This window comes from Xenopus laevis, chromosome 6L (assembly GCF_017654675.1).
Source record: "Xenopus laevis strain J_2021 chromosome 6L, Xenopus_laevis_v10.1, whole genome shotgun sequence".
NCBI classification, from domain to species: Eukaryota; Metazoa; Chordata; class Amphibia; order Anura; family Pipidae; genus Xenopus; species Xenopus laevis.
Window position 1 is genome coordinate 58,290,224 of NC_054381.1, and position 15,429 is coordinate 58,305,652.

General features: G+C 39.9%; 1 protein-coding gene and 2 non-coding genes across 5 annotated transcripts in view; 1 reads left to right on the plus strand and 2 right to left on the minus strand.

Annotated features, from left to right (window-relative positions):
- Positions 1-3,213: 3,213 nt before the first annotated feature.
- rny5 (RNA, Ro-associated Y5) lies at positions 3,214-3,282 on the minus strand. Its single transcript, NR_033284.1, is given in 1 exon segment — positions 3,214-3,282.
- Positions 3,283-5,384: 2,102 nt separating this feature from the next.
- y-alpha (small cytoplasmic RNA Y-alpha) lies at positions 5,385-5,462 on the minus strand. Its single transcript, NR_033283.1, has one exon.
- Positions 5,463-14,148: 8,686 nt separating this feature from the next.
- ezh2.L (enhancer of zeste 2 polycomb repressive complex 2 subunit L homeolog) overlaps positions 14,149-15,429 on the plus strand; it is a 53,086-nt gene continuing 51,805 nt past the window's right edge. Inside the window, exon 1 of one of the 3 annotated variants that reach the window (XM_018266394.2) lies at positions 14,149-14,369. The gene's annotated coding sequence lies outside the window, so the exon portion shown is untranslated. 3 annotated transcript variants of the gene reach the window in all.

Here is a 15,429-nt window from a genome sequence, read left to right on the forward strand (position 1 = left end):
ATACACTGAACCTTCTTCCCTGCTTCAACTGCAATAGGGATAAAAAAAAACAGCACACTAGATTACCAATATATCAATTGTTAAATGACCATGAGTTCTAAACTAAAGCTTTTTTTTTTTTTTTTTAAACATTTCCTCCTATTGTTTGTTATTTCCTCAGAAAGCACTGTGCATTTTTAAATACATATGCTATGGGTTTGTTTCCTCCTTCGTTTTATCAAGTGTTTTCTGATGCTTATGGCATGCTGGGAGCTGCAGTTCTAACCCTGTTTCAACCTGGACCCACTCCTAAGAAAATTCTACTTTCAATCAGTCCAAACAGAATCAGATCCAGAAATCATATAATAAGAATGAAGTTACATGGCCATTTAGACATTGCTCTTGGCTTGGAGGCAAGACTTGAAAGTGCAACATTTCTTCCAAACAGAGACTGCTGCAAGCAGACAGTTCACATGTGGCCAATCATAGCAATCAGTGCCACAAACCCAAGCCCCACCCAGCCCCTAAGCCCCACCCCAGATCCCGCCCACCCCACAGTTAAAAGACCACACAGGCATCAGTGCTAAAAACTGTAAACCCCCCCCTCCACACTATGTTAAAAAAAGTCATTAATGGCCAGGGTCCCATTATAAGTTAAAAAAAAACCTGTGGCGCCAGGGCCCCCATTAAAGTTTTTTTTAAAAAATTGGTGGTCAGGACCCAGGGCCGGATTTACATAGCAGGTGCCCCTAGGCCTGCTGTCATTCGTCGCCCCTGTCCCCTCCCCTTTATTCACACAAGTTTTTGAAAAACTATTGTATCTCCCGTGCATCCCCAGTGTTTCTGAACCAATGTGGGTTTGGTTGGGCGTCATGCCGCCCCCTAAAATCCTGCCGCCCTAAACCCAGGCCTTGGTGGCCTCTCCACAAATCCGGGCCTGTCAGGACCCCCCTGCAAGAAAAAAAATTGGTGACCAAAGTCCCCCTATAACTTAAAAAACATTGGCACCAGCCCCCCCCCCCCTTAGAAGTTAAAAAGGAACATTAGGGCCCCAGAGAATATTTTTTTAAATACATTGGTGGCTAGGGGTTTAATAAAATTTAAAAAAAAACACATTGGTGTTCAGTAGGACTGAACTTGTGGCTTTAGGACTTCAAGTTCGGCTCCTTTAGTGACTTTGGGTCTTTTCACGGCTTCAGGACTTCAACTTCGGCTCCTCTCCGGGCTTCAACTTTGGCTGTTCGGGGCTTTGGTTGTTTGGGACTTCGGCGGTTTGGGACTATGGCAGATGTGGCAGTCAAGGGAGGCCCAGCTATTTTGAAAGGTGCAGCACAGCCGGGGCCCCCTTTAGGCCCGGTACAGTAGTATTCCCTGTGCCCTCCTGATAGCAATCCTGTGGCTTGCTAAGACTTACATGTACATGTACCATAGTTCAAGAGTGGAAAACTTGCTCTGACTTCTGCTGGACAGAGGGATAAAGTAAGAGATATTTGCCAGATGAGGTGTAACAGAGAAAGAGTGATGGGAGACATGATGCTTTGTTAAAGAATGACTGCTAGATCAAAGTTACAAGATTTCTGTCTGTCCTTTCATTTGAATCAGTTATTAGAGATGCATTCATTATTTATTATAACACACTTTGCAGGTGTGAGGTTGTTAATAATAAAACAAGTAGGCAGAGGACGTGCAGGTGAACATGAATGTGTTAAACCAGGCAGACATATAGGAAGAGAAAAAAATAGCCGGTTGACAGTCTAATTAGGGATGAACCAAATCCAGGATTTAGTTCAGTATTTGGCTGTAATTTTTTTGTGGAGGATTCTGTATTTGTTTGCTTTCACAAAATAATGGATTTGATGCATCTCTAAATACAATATCAATAATGTGTTTGTGTTCATTACATCCAGAAATGTATTAACTACTTGACTGCAGTTGATTCTGGCCCTGTATTTATGCTTTGTGCTCTGTGATATTTAACGTTAAGATATAAATCAGTCGTGTAACTACCATATACAGCAGACCCTGGGGGGGAGGGGGGGCAATGTGGGGTCTGCTGTATGGTAGCCCCATTCTAGTTCCTTTTGTTAATTTAAAGGGGTGGTTCACCTTTAAGTTAACTTTTAGTATGTTATAGAATGGCTAATTCTAAGCAACTATTTAACTGGACTTCATTATTTTTTTTTTTTTTAATTTTTAAATGATTTGCCTTTTCCTTCTGACTCTTTCCAGCTTTCAAATGGGGGTCACTGACCCCTTCTAAAAACAAATGCTCTGTAAGGTAACACATGCATTGTTATTGCTATTTTTTATTTCTTATCTTTATATTCGGATCCTCTCCTATTCATATTCCAGTCTCTTATTCAAATCAGTGCATGGTTGCTAGGATAATATGGACCCTAGCAACCAGATCATTGAAACTTCAAACTGGAGCTGCTGATTAAAAAGCTAAATAACTAAAAAACCACAAATAATAAAAAATGACAGTTGCAAATTGTCTCAGAATATCACTCTCTACACCATACTAAAAGTTAACTTAAAGGTGAACAACCCCTTTAACATGGCAGCCCCAAAGATCTTTTGTAGTGTCCCTGGTGGCACTGTAGATAGTCTGTATGTGTTCTGGAGGCATAAAATGTCACTGTATTTACACCGCTGTGTTTTGAGCATATAAAGATGAAGCTCCCACTACAACTATATTACTATGTGTATTGGAAGTAATCAGTTTGTAGTGTTATTTATTATTAGGAAAGAATATGGCACTGTGTTTATACTGATATGCATTATATGTGCTTCAAAGAAGAACTAAACCCTAAAAATGTATATGGCTAAAAATATATGGCTATATATTTCAAATCAGTTCCTAAGCTCAGTAAGTGACAGCAGCACAGAGCATGTGCAGTGAATCAGTAGAAAAGAAGATGGGGAGCTACTGGGGCATCTTTGAGGCACAGATTTTTACTGCTAAAGGGCTGTAGTTGCCTTGGGCTGGTACTGAAGCCCAAAACATAATGTACAACATTTCTATCCTTTAGTTAAGCTTTAGTTCTTCCTTAAACATGAAAATCCCACTGTATTTCTAGTTTTATGTAGTCTGTGATATTAACAATAAAGGTTTTAAAGGGTTACTATGAAACAAACCTGTTGAATTTTGCTTGAATGTACTGTATTTCTGTTTTATCTGGCTTAATATGTGGTAAATGGCAAATTCTATGGCAGAAAATATAAAAAGCAAAATCGTTAGTCAATGGCAACGGTGGGGGGAATTTCGTAAACAAACGATAACCCACCATTATCGGACCAACTATCCTTTCAAGAGGCAGAAACCATATTTATAGCTCCATAATATCCTTTCCATTTACATTAAGGTGACAAATGGGCAAATAAATAAATTAACTAACACTAACAGATATGACGGAAAATACACATTTGTAACAGATTTATCATCTTACTAAAACAAGAAGTATAAAAATATGATACAAATGGAATAGATAGCATTTCTACTGCCCTTTCCCAAAGCATTGTGGGTTGTGAATATATTAAGTGAATTATTGCTGCCTGTCTGGGAATTACCATATGGACTTTGCACTTGTGTGAGAAATCCGATACTGTTTAACTGGCACTCTGTGATATTTGCATTGCCCTCTACATACTACAGATAGTATTGCAACTTCTAATTCTGCAGTGTGTTTCTGATCGTACTGTAACTACAGCAATAAGGAGTTTTTAGAGCACGAAAGGGATTTCTTTTATTTACACTCAGAGCTTCCTAGTGCCGTCACAACAGAAAGCAATGTGCATGTACACAGAGGAATATTGGAAATAAGCAGGGAGAGATTCCTTTTCAGGGTGTACTGGCAATGAGGCCCCCCAGGGCTGTGGTCTCATAGTTACTCCACTGTTAATTATGGTGCCTTATTTAACAAGAGTAACACACACACTGAGCTAGGCATAAAAGCTTAGGTATAGCTCAGTGTATGGCCTTTTAACAAATGTAAACTTGTTTCTGTGCCTACAGGTTCTGTCCATAGTAGTAAATGAAGTCCACAGTGTTTTAGGGTTAGCTCACAAAAGGAGATTCGGGGAGATTTTGTCGCCTGGAGACTAATCGGCTCTTCTTCTGGGCGACAATCTCCCCGAACTGCCTCCGCGTGTCTTCCCATTCGCTATAATGAAAAGTCGCCTGCGCTAAAGCACATGCGGCGCTTCGTTTTCCGAAGTCGCCCAAAGTTTCCTCGTGAGGCAACTTTGGAAAACTAAGAGCCGGGTGTACTTTTCATTATAGCGAATGGGAAGACATGCGGAGACAGTTCGGGGAGATTGTCGCCCAGAAGAAGAGGCGATTAGTCGCCAGGCGACAAAATCTTCCCGAATCTCCTCGTGTGAACTAACCCTTAAAGTAATGAAAATATAATCATGTATTGTTGCCCTGCACTGGTAAAACTGGTGTGTTTGCTTTGGGAACACTACAATAACTTATATAAATAAGCTGCTGTTAGCCACGGGGGAAGTCATTCAGACTGAAAAAAGAGAAAAGGCACATAGCAGACAGTAAAAAAGCTCTGTAGAAAAGTCAGGTTTACATTCTTGTTTTAGAACAAAACCCATGGTATTCTACAAAAGCGTATCTGCCGTTAAACCTGTCGGACTGGCCCACCGGGATACCAGGAAAATTCCAGGTGGGCCCAGGTGTCAGGGGGCCCTTGTGCTGCTAAAGATTTGGCCTATTTCATGGCCATTTTCTATTTCTTTGAGAACAAAGAGGCTAAATAGATGAAAAAATAGATTATAATATGTAAATAATAGAGACTAGGAGAATAGCGGTTGAGTGAGAAGAATAATAATAGTACTGAGAGTGGGCCCCTGGTCTATGGTTCTTTCGTGGTCCCCTGGTGTCTCAGTCCGACACTGAACCTGTGCCATGTATCCATATTTCAGCTTGAATGGCTGCCCCTATGGCTATACAGCAGCTGATTTATATGAACTATATTAGTGTTTTTGTAGCACATTGCTACCAGTACAAGGCAACAGTAAATTATATTTGAATTACTTTCATACACTTTCATTTTTTGATATTACTGTTCCTTTAAGCTGTGCCTAGAACTGCAATGCAGAAAAGATTATTCAGAAGAAAATGCTATTTACACGTAATTCTGCCTTCTTGGAAGAATAAAAAGGCATGTATTATACCTCCCTAATAACAAGGATTGATTGTCCTAGTCCCTCCAGTATGCCCTCCCCCCATATATACACACATGGAATAAAGAGAGAGTTAGAGAAATAATAATAAAATTGTCGACAAATGCCTACCAAAAATATTAAACCACTTCCTATGTTTAAATGTATAAATACATTGTTTATTAGAGTGAATTTAAATTGGCAGTTGTAGTTGACATACATTAAAAAAAACGTTAGTCAAATCTGTAAGTGGGAACTATTGATTCGTAAAGTGCGAATGGCGATAACCCACCGTACACGGACCAACTAATACAAATAATGGTGCGAACTGTATTTATACCTCTGGCAGTGTAAACTTATTACAGATATAGGGAGCAACTGTACAAGACATAGAACAGAAACATTCGAAGCTATAATGGAAAACAGTATCTTAAAAATATATTCAAAAAGCAGTTTACATTATTTGTTCCCACCCACAGTACATGCCAACGTGGCTATAACTTCTTTAAAAGCATTGTGGGTAATGCATATATTTCTGTGTCTGCACGCTGCGTGTCTGTGCTGCTTGCAGCAGTTACTCTGCTCGTCATGTAAAGGCAGGACAGATTCAGTGGAAAAGGCTGGATCAAATAGCTCTTTGGTTGTGTAAAGTGCAATTATCTATGATGTGAATCGTGCAGCTTACACAGAGTGGTTCACCTTCAAAATACTGTTTTCCGTTCAGTTGTTTTCAGATTATTCACCAGAATTAACAATTTTTTTTCAATTGCTTTCCATATTTTACCGTCTTCCCAAAATCAATGATCCAGGTGCATAATCTGAATGATTACAATTTGCTATATTCGTTGATACATTTAATTAGTTGATACATAGTTGAAGCATCTCTGGAGTATTAGCAACTGTATCAATTCTAACAGTTGCCTTTAATGAAACTCTGGGATTCTGCTCAGCAGGGCTAAAGATAAGAAATGTATCAATTAATGTCAAATGTATCAAATTAGAACAGTCTGTGACCCCCCCCCCCTCCTAGAGCTACTTTAGAAAGACATAAGAAGATATAAAATGAAACTTTAAACTTCATTATTACAAAAATTGTCACAAATAGATAATAAAAGGTAATTGAAGAAAAAAAGCCTTTATTTCTGGTGAACTATCTGGATACAACCGAATTGAAAAAAACATTTTGGAAGGTGAACAACCCATTTAAAACAGAAAAAAATGTGAATTATACTTTCCCATAGTTGCTAAAGGAGCTAGGATCAAATCATTCTATATAAAGAAATAGCAAAACATTTGTCTAATGTTTAATATAATTTAAGCATCACTAAATGCAAGATGCTTATAAGTGCATATTAAATCATTCTTAAAGTGCAGAATTACAAGCTAAAGCCATCCTCAAGCAACAACAATTAAAGGGAAAACATGTTTTTTTCAAAACTCATCATTCTGCACTGAAATCAAATTCTCAAAAGAGCAAACAGATTTTTTTTATATTCAATTTTGAAATCTGACATGGGGCTAGACATATTGTCAGTTTCCCAGTTGCCCCAGTCATGTGACTTATGCCTGCACTTTAGGATGGAATTACTTTCCGGCAGGCTATTTCTTCTACTTAGGGGCACATTTACTATTGGTCGACTATCGAGGGTTAATTAACCCTCGATATTCGACCGTCGAAGTAAAATCCTTCGACTTCGAATATCGAAGTCGAAGGATTTACCACAATTCGTTTGTACGATCGAACGATTAAATCCTTCGAATTGAACGATTCAAAGGATTTTAATTCATCGATCGAACGATTTTCCTTCGATAAAAAAATACTTAGAAAGCTTATGGAGACCTTCCCCATAGGCTAACATTGGTGCTCGGTAGGTTTTAGGTGGCAAAGTAGGTGGTCAAAGTTTTTTTTAAAGAGACAGTACTTTGACTATCGAATGGTCGAATAGTCGAACGATTTTTAGTTCGAATAGTTTGATTCGAAGTCGAAGGTCGAAGTAGCCAATTCGATGGGCGAAGTAGCCAAAAAAAAATCGCAGGCAACATATTACTCTTGAGCAGGGCTGCCCCATTTAAGTTATTTATATGGGGCCCCAATAAAAACAAGTGTGCCCATGTCGCTTGTGTGAGTAACACAAATGATCAACTAGCAGGTAGATGCATTTTGCGATGACAAAAGGGTTGAACTAGTTGGATGTTTATTTTCTACCACAGCCACTAGAATACAAACTCATCAATCATTTTTCTGAAAGGAGAGGTGTAATTATACAGGAAACATACTCTGCGAGGGACCAAGGAACTATAGGGGGACAGACAAGCAGCTGCAGTATATGTTCATGGAAAATTTCTTGTTGCCAACGTTTAGAGGCCCAGTGATCTCACTGTGGGGCCCAATAGTCATTCCACTGCTGAGAGGTTCATGTAGATGAGAAAGTAAATAGCTCCCAATATAAACGGCTGATGTTACTCATACTATACAAATAGTTCATATAAATAGCTCAATTAATTGATTCAGTATTAACAGTTCAATGGGGGGCAGTAGAGTTTGGCCTAAGTTTAATCCTTACTAGGGTTGCCACCTTTTGGACTGTTTGAATCTGGGCAGGGCCGTGATGCAATGGGGAGGGTCTGTGATGCTGCGGGGGGTATGTCGAAATGTCAGGGACAGGTGATCAACCAATTTCCGCGTCAATCATAGGGGATACTGCCTGGTTTTCCTAATTTGGAAAACCGAGCAAGCAGTTTTTTTTACCAAGGCAGCCCTTAAAAAAAAAAAAAGGCTGTCTGAGTCAAAACCAGACAGGTGGCAACCCTAATCCTTTCCCACCTACCTGCTCATGTGTCACTGCTCTGTGCTGTCATTGATTGATACTCATGTTACATAATTTTTTCAAAAGCAGCATAGGTTTTTTGTAAATTGCCTAAGTTTAGGGGACCCAATGATCTTGCTGTGGAGCCCAATAATTAGTCAGTAGTAATATAAATAGTAAAAATAGCGTAAATAAGCAAGTCAGTTTGTTGAGGATCAGTTTTAAATTCATTGGTGGTCAGTGGAATTTGCCCCGCCTGCCCTTTTTAAGCTTCTCTGCACTCTTACAAGTTACATTTAGTTCCTAGGAAAGTCAGGGCAGTTTTTACAGAGGTTACTTTGTGTAAATTTGTGTATAATATAATTTATACAATTTGCGTAACTTTCATGAGGTGGCTAGGCCCCTTTCTGAAGTAGATTTCACTGGGCCCAGCACAACAGTACAACAGTACCCCCGTTTCCTACCAATGGCAGCCCTGGTCTTGAGCAAATACAAGCTATTTCTTTAATTGTTTTTGGGTTCCTTTCCGCTTCATAAATATACCATCTGCTTGTTCCATTCCACATATGAAATTCCTTTACTATCTCCTGGAGACTGTGTGTACTGCCTTAGAGGCTGAGAAAATAAGTGACTGAGCAGAGATCATGGCCTTCAGATGCACCATCCTAGACAAAACATTTATTCAAGACAAAACATTTATTCGGGACAAAAGACAATCCAATATTTTTCTTTATGTTAGTTGCTTGATTTATGGGGTGTAAGGACCTAACCAGGCACTCAGGGAATAATCTTAAAGGGATTCTGTCATGATTTTTATGATGTAGTTTTAATTTCTAAATTACACTGTTTACACTGGAATTAATTCATTCTACCATGTAAAATTTAATTCCTGAACCAGCATGTGTAATTTTTAATTTATAATATTGGTGTGTAGGTAGCCATCTCAGTTCATTTTGCCTGGTCATGTGCTTTCAAAAAGAGTCAGCACTTTAGGATGGAACTGCTTTGTCGCATGCTGTTGTTTCTCCAACTCAATATAACTGAATGTGTCTCAGTGGGACTTAGCTTTTTACTATTGAGGGCTGTTTTTAGATCTAACAGGGTGCTTCTGTCTTGTTACAGCGAGCTGTTATCTGCTTTCCTTCCCATTGTTATTTTGTTAGGCTGCTGGGGAGAAAGGGGTTATATCACTCCAACTTGCAGTGCAGCTGTAAAGACTGATGACTGGGGGCAGCTGGGAAACTGATAATACGTCAGATTTCAAAATTAAATATAAAAAAAAAAGTTTGCTCTTTTGAGAAACAGATTTAAGTGCAGAATTCTGCTGTAGCAGCACTAAATTATGCATTTTGAAAAAAACTTGTTTTCCCATGACAGCATCCCTTTAAATTCGGTCATAATTCAGCCAGCAGAGAAGCCCCAAATGCCTTCTCTCATTGCCTGTAAAGCAAAAAAAATAATAAAAAAAGCAAAAGGGCGCTGTCCAAGCTGCCATATAGGGGTCCCACGGAGTATTACAAACTAACAACACCGATGGCCACAGTGGCTGAGGCATTTAAGCGAGGTCTCAAACATGCTCGCAAGGGGAGGCCAGTGTGGTCCCCCTGGACCCCATTATGGGGTAATGGTACTCTCCCGCACCTAAGTTCTATACCTGATATTAACGCCTGGGCTATTAAGGGAGTAAAGACGCTAGGGGATATTGTAGAGAATGGTGACATAAAGGGGTTTCAGAGCCTAAAAGTGGAATTCCAGTTACCCAACTCCATGCTCTTTAGATATTTGCAGCTAAGACATGCATTCAGAATGCAATTTCCCATACAACCCATTGAAATGGTGGTCACTACACTGGAGAAATACCTACGAAAGGTGGATCTCAAAAAACCGACATCATGGTTCTATACAATATTGTGCCAAGCCTCCCCAGACCCCCTAGCTAAGGCAAAAGAGAAATGGGTTGGGGATATTCCGGAACTGGAGGACGAAATGTGGGAGGATGCACTGAAGCAGATTCCGGACATTACAATGTCAATTAGAGACAGATATATCCAGGCCAAATTCCTTAACAGAGTTTATCTTACCCCCCACAGACTTGCTAGGATCTATCCTTCGACCCCAGACCACTGTGGTAAATGTACACAAGAGGTTGGCACATTTTTGCATGTATTCTGGACATGCCCGCATATCCAGAGGTATTGGGGGGAGGTTTTACAATACATATCTGATGCATTGGGTGTCCCATGTATTAAAAACCCACTGATATGCCTCTTGGGGGTGGTGGACGATCTGGGGCTGCAAGTGGGAATCAAACTATGCTATCTACAATTGCTATACTATGCAAAGAAAGCCATTTTGCTTCAATGGAAGTCCACGGCTCCCCCAACACTAGCCTTTTGGCGTAGACTGGTTAATGACACCCTCCCCAACCAAAAACTGACGTACATTGCCCGGGGATGCCCCCAAAAATTTGAGAAGGTTTGGGCTCGGTGGCTGACCTTGGAGGACTCTAGAAAGGATCCTACAGTGTAATGTGATCACCCTGGGCACAAGAGTGCGGAAGTAAAACGCAAGTAGACGAAGGTGATAACAAGATATATTTATTGATACAGCATTTGTATTTTATTGGCTTGCAATGTCGGCTTCTCTGTCTTCTTTCTTTCCTCCTTTTTCTCTCTTCTCTTTCTCAAATGTGTGTTCTTGGAAAATGAAAAATAAAAACTTTTAAAAAAAAAAAAAGCAAAAGGGGACAAGGATTAAATTAAAGACTCATTGTTTTGATAGTTTAATTATGTTTCTTTTATAGAAATGAAAAACTGAATAAATTAAATATAATAGTAAATAATGTACCCTAAAATATAAGATATTATAAGTTACAAAGTATTTCCATGATTATATAAAAACACGAGGTCGAAAGCGGAGTGTTTTTATACAGATCACGGAACTCCGAGGTGGTTTCTAATATCCACTTTATTTATTATAATACACACATTTTAGTGAGTCGTGTGACAAAAATGACATCACTAAGCTTCGTTTAAAACTGATGACATCACTAAGAGCCATTTATAAGGATATAATTTACAGGATATTCAAGGCTTTTGTGTATTATAAAGTGAATATAGTACCCCCTCTTGTGAATTATAAGGATATTTTTACTTACAGATGAGTTTCATGAACATTTAAAAACACGAGGCTAAAGGCAGAGTGCTTTTATACAGGTCATGGAACTCCGAGGTAACTTCTAATATCCTCATATTTTGCAACAGGGGGTACTTTATTTATTATAATACACTTTTCCGTGAGTCTTGTGACAGAAATGACATCACTACTCACCGTTTATAACTGATGACATCAGTACTCACTGTTTATAAGGATAGAATTTACAAGATATTCATGGCTTTTGTGTATTATGAAAGCATAACTAAACCACAAAACAAATAGAACTAATCTAGCAAACATTGCTTCAAAGATACAAAAAGGGGACTGATCAATTTGTTTTTATTAAAAATTAATTGTTGCAAGTACAGGTGCATGCATATTTATAAACCATGTAGTTCACAAGCAATCCATTATTTGTTTATCATTAATTCCGCAGAAAGGTAGCCCATATGGTTTTAGCAATCCAAATCCTTAACTGGTTGTCTTATATGTCCATTTTGAAAGGACTGGAATCTGCCTATGCGCACATAGGACGGATTGCTCTTTACAAACATGTGCTCAGTAATTTTGCACACAAAAGAAGCCAACTCCCATCCCACCGGCAAAACACACTAAATCTTCCAAATTGAAATTGTCCTAACAAAATAAATAAAGGAGAATGAAACCCAAAAAATTAATATGGCTAGAAGAGCCTTATTTTATATACTGAACTTATTGTCCCAGCCTCTATAATAGTAATGATCCAGGCCCTCAAAGTTGTCACAGGCATTCCTCATCCTGGACACTGTTACGAGTGTTTGCGACACGCACATGCTCAGTGTGATCTGGTGAATCATAAATCATCAAGTAGGTTTGCTAACTTAAGATGATGGTACAGAGTCAATTATTAAATTCTGATTTGGGTTTTGAGCCTTTCATCAGATAAAAACAGAATGGGAATTCAGTACATTTATATATACACACATATAACACAAACACACACACACTTCACAAAATAGAAATATCATGGAAAGAAATGTTAATAAACTATATCAAAAAATTGGTGTCAATTATTGAATTCTGATGTTTCTGATTTGGGGTTGATCCTTTCATCAGATATAAACAGAATGGGAATTCAATAAATGTATGTATACACACATATAACACACACACACTTCACAAAGGCCCTTAACCTTCCAACTAAAAGGTATATCATGGAAAGTAAGGTTAATAAACTATATTATCAAAAAATGAGTGCTCAGTGCAGAGAAAACGGTTCTCCCAACGAGCCTTAAAAGATGGCGCACTTCAACCATGTCATTTTGAAGCCAAGTGCCAGAAAAGATGCAATCCCCACACAATCGATTGAATTTTTATATTAAATTTAGCTATTAATTTGACAAACACCATGGTAATTAAATATTCAATGCAAGTCTGAAGGTCTAGAGCAGTGACTTGTGAGCAACATGTTGCTCACCAACCCCTTGGATGTTGCTACCAGCAGCCTCAGGGTTGGGGCAGACAGGCAGATTTGGGAAGATTGGCAGCCAACAGGAGGCTCTGTGGCCACAAACCTGTTTTTTTTATACAGCAACAACTTGCTTGCAAGCCAGGAATTCAAAAATAAGCACCAGCTTTAAGGGTTGGGGCAGATTTAGTAGCCTGGCAACTAATCGCCTCTTCTGTGTGGCGACAATCTGCGTGGCGATCAAGAATCACCTGCGCTAATACACTTGCGGCGCTCCGATTTCCGAAGTCGCCCGAAGTTTCCCCGTGAGGCAACTTCGGAAATCGAAGTGCTGCGAGTGCATTAGCGCAGGCTATTCTTCATTCAAGCAGACGGAAGGCCGTTTGGGGAGATTGTCGCCACGCAGAAGAGGAGATTAGTTGCCAGGCGACTAAATCTCCCTGTCTGCCCCAACCCTTAAAGTTGGTGTTTATTTTATTTTTGAATTCCTGGCTTGGAAGCAAGTTTTTGCTGTATTTAAAAACAGGTTTGTGGCCACAAAGCCTCCTGTAGGCTGCCAATCCACATAGGACTACCAAATAGTCAATGATATTACCTATATCCTGTCACAGGATTAACACAGAAAGCAGATGTCGCTGCTCATGTTACCACAGTGCTCTGAAGCAAATCTCCAAAATGAACCACATTTGAAAGGCTTATAGATGCTTCAAATGATTTATTGCACAATTCATCTGTATCCCCCTCAGAAAGAAAATGGTTTGTATCTCACAGCTGCTGTAAGAAGTATCCACACTAAGAAAACAATTGGCGTAAAACGTGTCAAGCCAGGCCTTGTATAATATATATAAATATCAAAGATTATTACATCAAACCTAGTAATAAAACATAAAGTGATAGGTAACTAGCAAGTTCTTTCACAGCAAACTACACAACCTTGCACTTCCCTTCCCACAATCCACCAACAATTAGTCTCAGCCAGTAGGTTCTGCCGCCAGGTTACCCGGGGCCATTCAGCGTGTGGCGTAGGAGAGCATGTGACTCAATGGCCACGCCTCTTCCAACAGTCACCGCCCAAGACGCTTTCAGTTTGAACAGCTTCTTCCTTATTTTACGCGCCGTAATAATACGGCGCGAATAATCATACCCGTTACCCTTCTCAACCCCTGTAGGACGGACTCACAGCTTTGTGAAACGTGTACATAACCACAATTGTTATCAATTCGAAATATTCATTCCAGCTAATTCATTCATAATTTAAAAGAACAATTATATTCACAATGGGCGCGCCGGCTGTCGCAACTCGGGATACAGTCCGCTGCATATTTTTATAGTAAACTTGTTTTAGATTTCTGAATACAAAAGAGGGGAAATTTGGTTGATCTCTAAACCATAACTAATGTAGTATGAGGTAAAAAGCATATTGGAATGCACTAAAAAAACGCCAGAGCGCGCCCCCGTTTGAGTCCGTTCTAGAGTACAGGCAGAACAAAGGAAAACAGAGTGCACGGCGGCTCTATAACAGTGTATGAGGGAATAGCTGGCGCCGGCTTCGTTTTCCCTCTCTGCTTTCCTATTGGCTCGTACAGTTCCGGGCGCCCTTGAGCGAGCCAATAGGAACATAGGTAGAGGGAGCTAAGCGCCGGTCATGGGGGTGGCTGGAAGCTGCGAGAGGTGGACGTTTATCTGGGAGATTTAGTTTGGCGCCTGGGGCTGGCGGTAGTGCAAAAGGGATTCCATCGGTAAGGAGTTTCGGGTAGGAAGTACGGAGTGGAGAACCAGGCGACGGGGAGACGGCCATAGACAAGGTAATATAAATGGAGCCGAATTATGTGCCGGGCACATTGTTAATGCGGGCCCTCTATGGGAGCAGACGAGGACAAAGGGGCCGCCCCCGGCAACAGAGGGGGAGGGGCCCCAAATGCAACCTTACAGCTGGAGTTTAATGCGGGAATATTGTCTCTGGGTCGTATCGTGGTTTGATTCAAATAAAACGTTTGGGTGGTCTGGACTAATGCTGTGTAATAGACATTCCGCTTCAATGAATGTGTAAGAAAGCCAGTCGGCTCACACACACACACACGTACTCGGGCCAATCCTGTAACAAGCATGCGACGGCTACACCTAACTTGGAGCTCTTCTCTGGGCATTCTGGGAGTTGTAGTGCGTTCGAACTTAGAATTCGGGTGTCATAAGTTCAAAGACTGTTGACACAGTGTATCTCGGCAGAAACTGGGTTATATGTACAAGTATCTGCATGAAAGTGACAAAATACTTTAGATAGATCTGAAGTATCTAATATAAAGGAACTCAAAGTTGACCTGAAGACTTTATTGTAGGACTGCATATACCAGTTAGTCTACATAGCCTTTATATTTGCTGTTGGTCTGCAAGTGAATCCCCGAAATGGCCCCTTTCTGGCTTTCCAGCTGTTGGACTACAACTCCCAGAACTGACTGGTGAGAAATATATTTAAACATCAGCCCGAGGAACACTTAATGTCCATGACAGCTACCAAACATGAGAGAGAGAGAGATCTACAGAGAGAGAGAGAGAGATCTAGATGATTGAGATATATATATATATAGAGAGAGAGAGATATCTAGATCTATAGATAGATCTAGAGAGAGAGAGAGAGTATTTTTTTTAGCAAGCTACAGGGTTCTCAAAGTATCCTACTTCACTGTAGGGCTATGTGAGTTAATGATGTATGAGTGAGGGGAGCAATGCAGTGATATACTGTTTGCTGCCAATGCAGTGGTAAGGGGTTAAGTGCTACCCTAGTGAAATTGCATCATTTGAGCCTAAAGGATTAGACAGAAATTAAGCTTTTCCACATAAGTCATTGGTGTAGCTAAAACCTGCTGG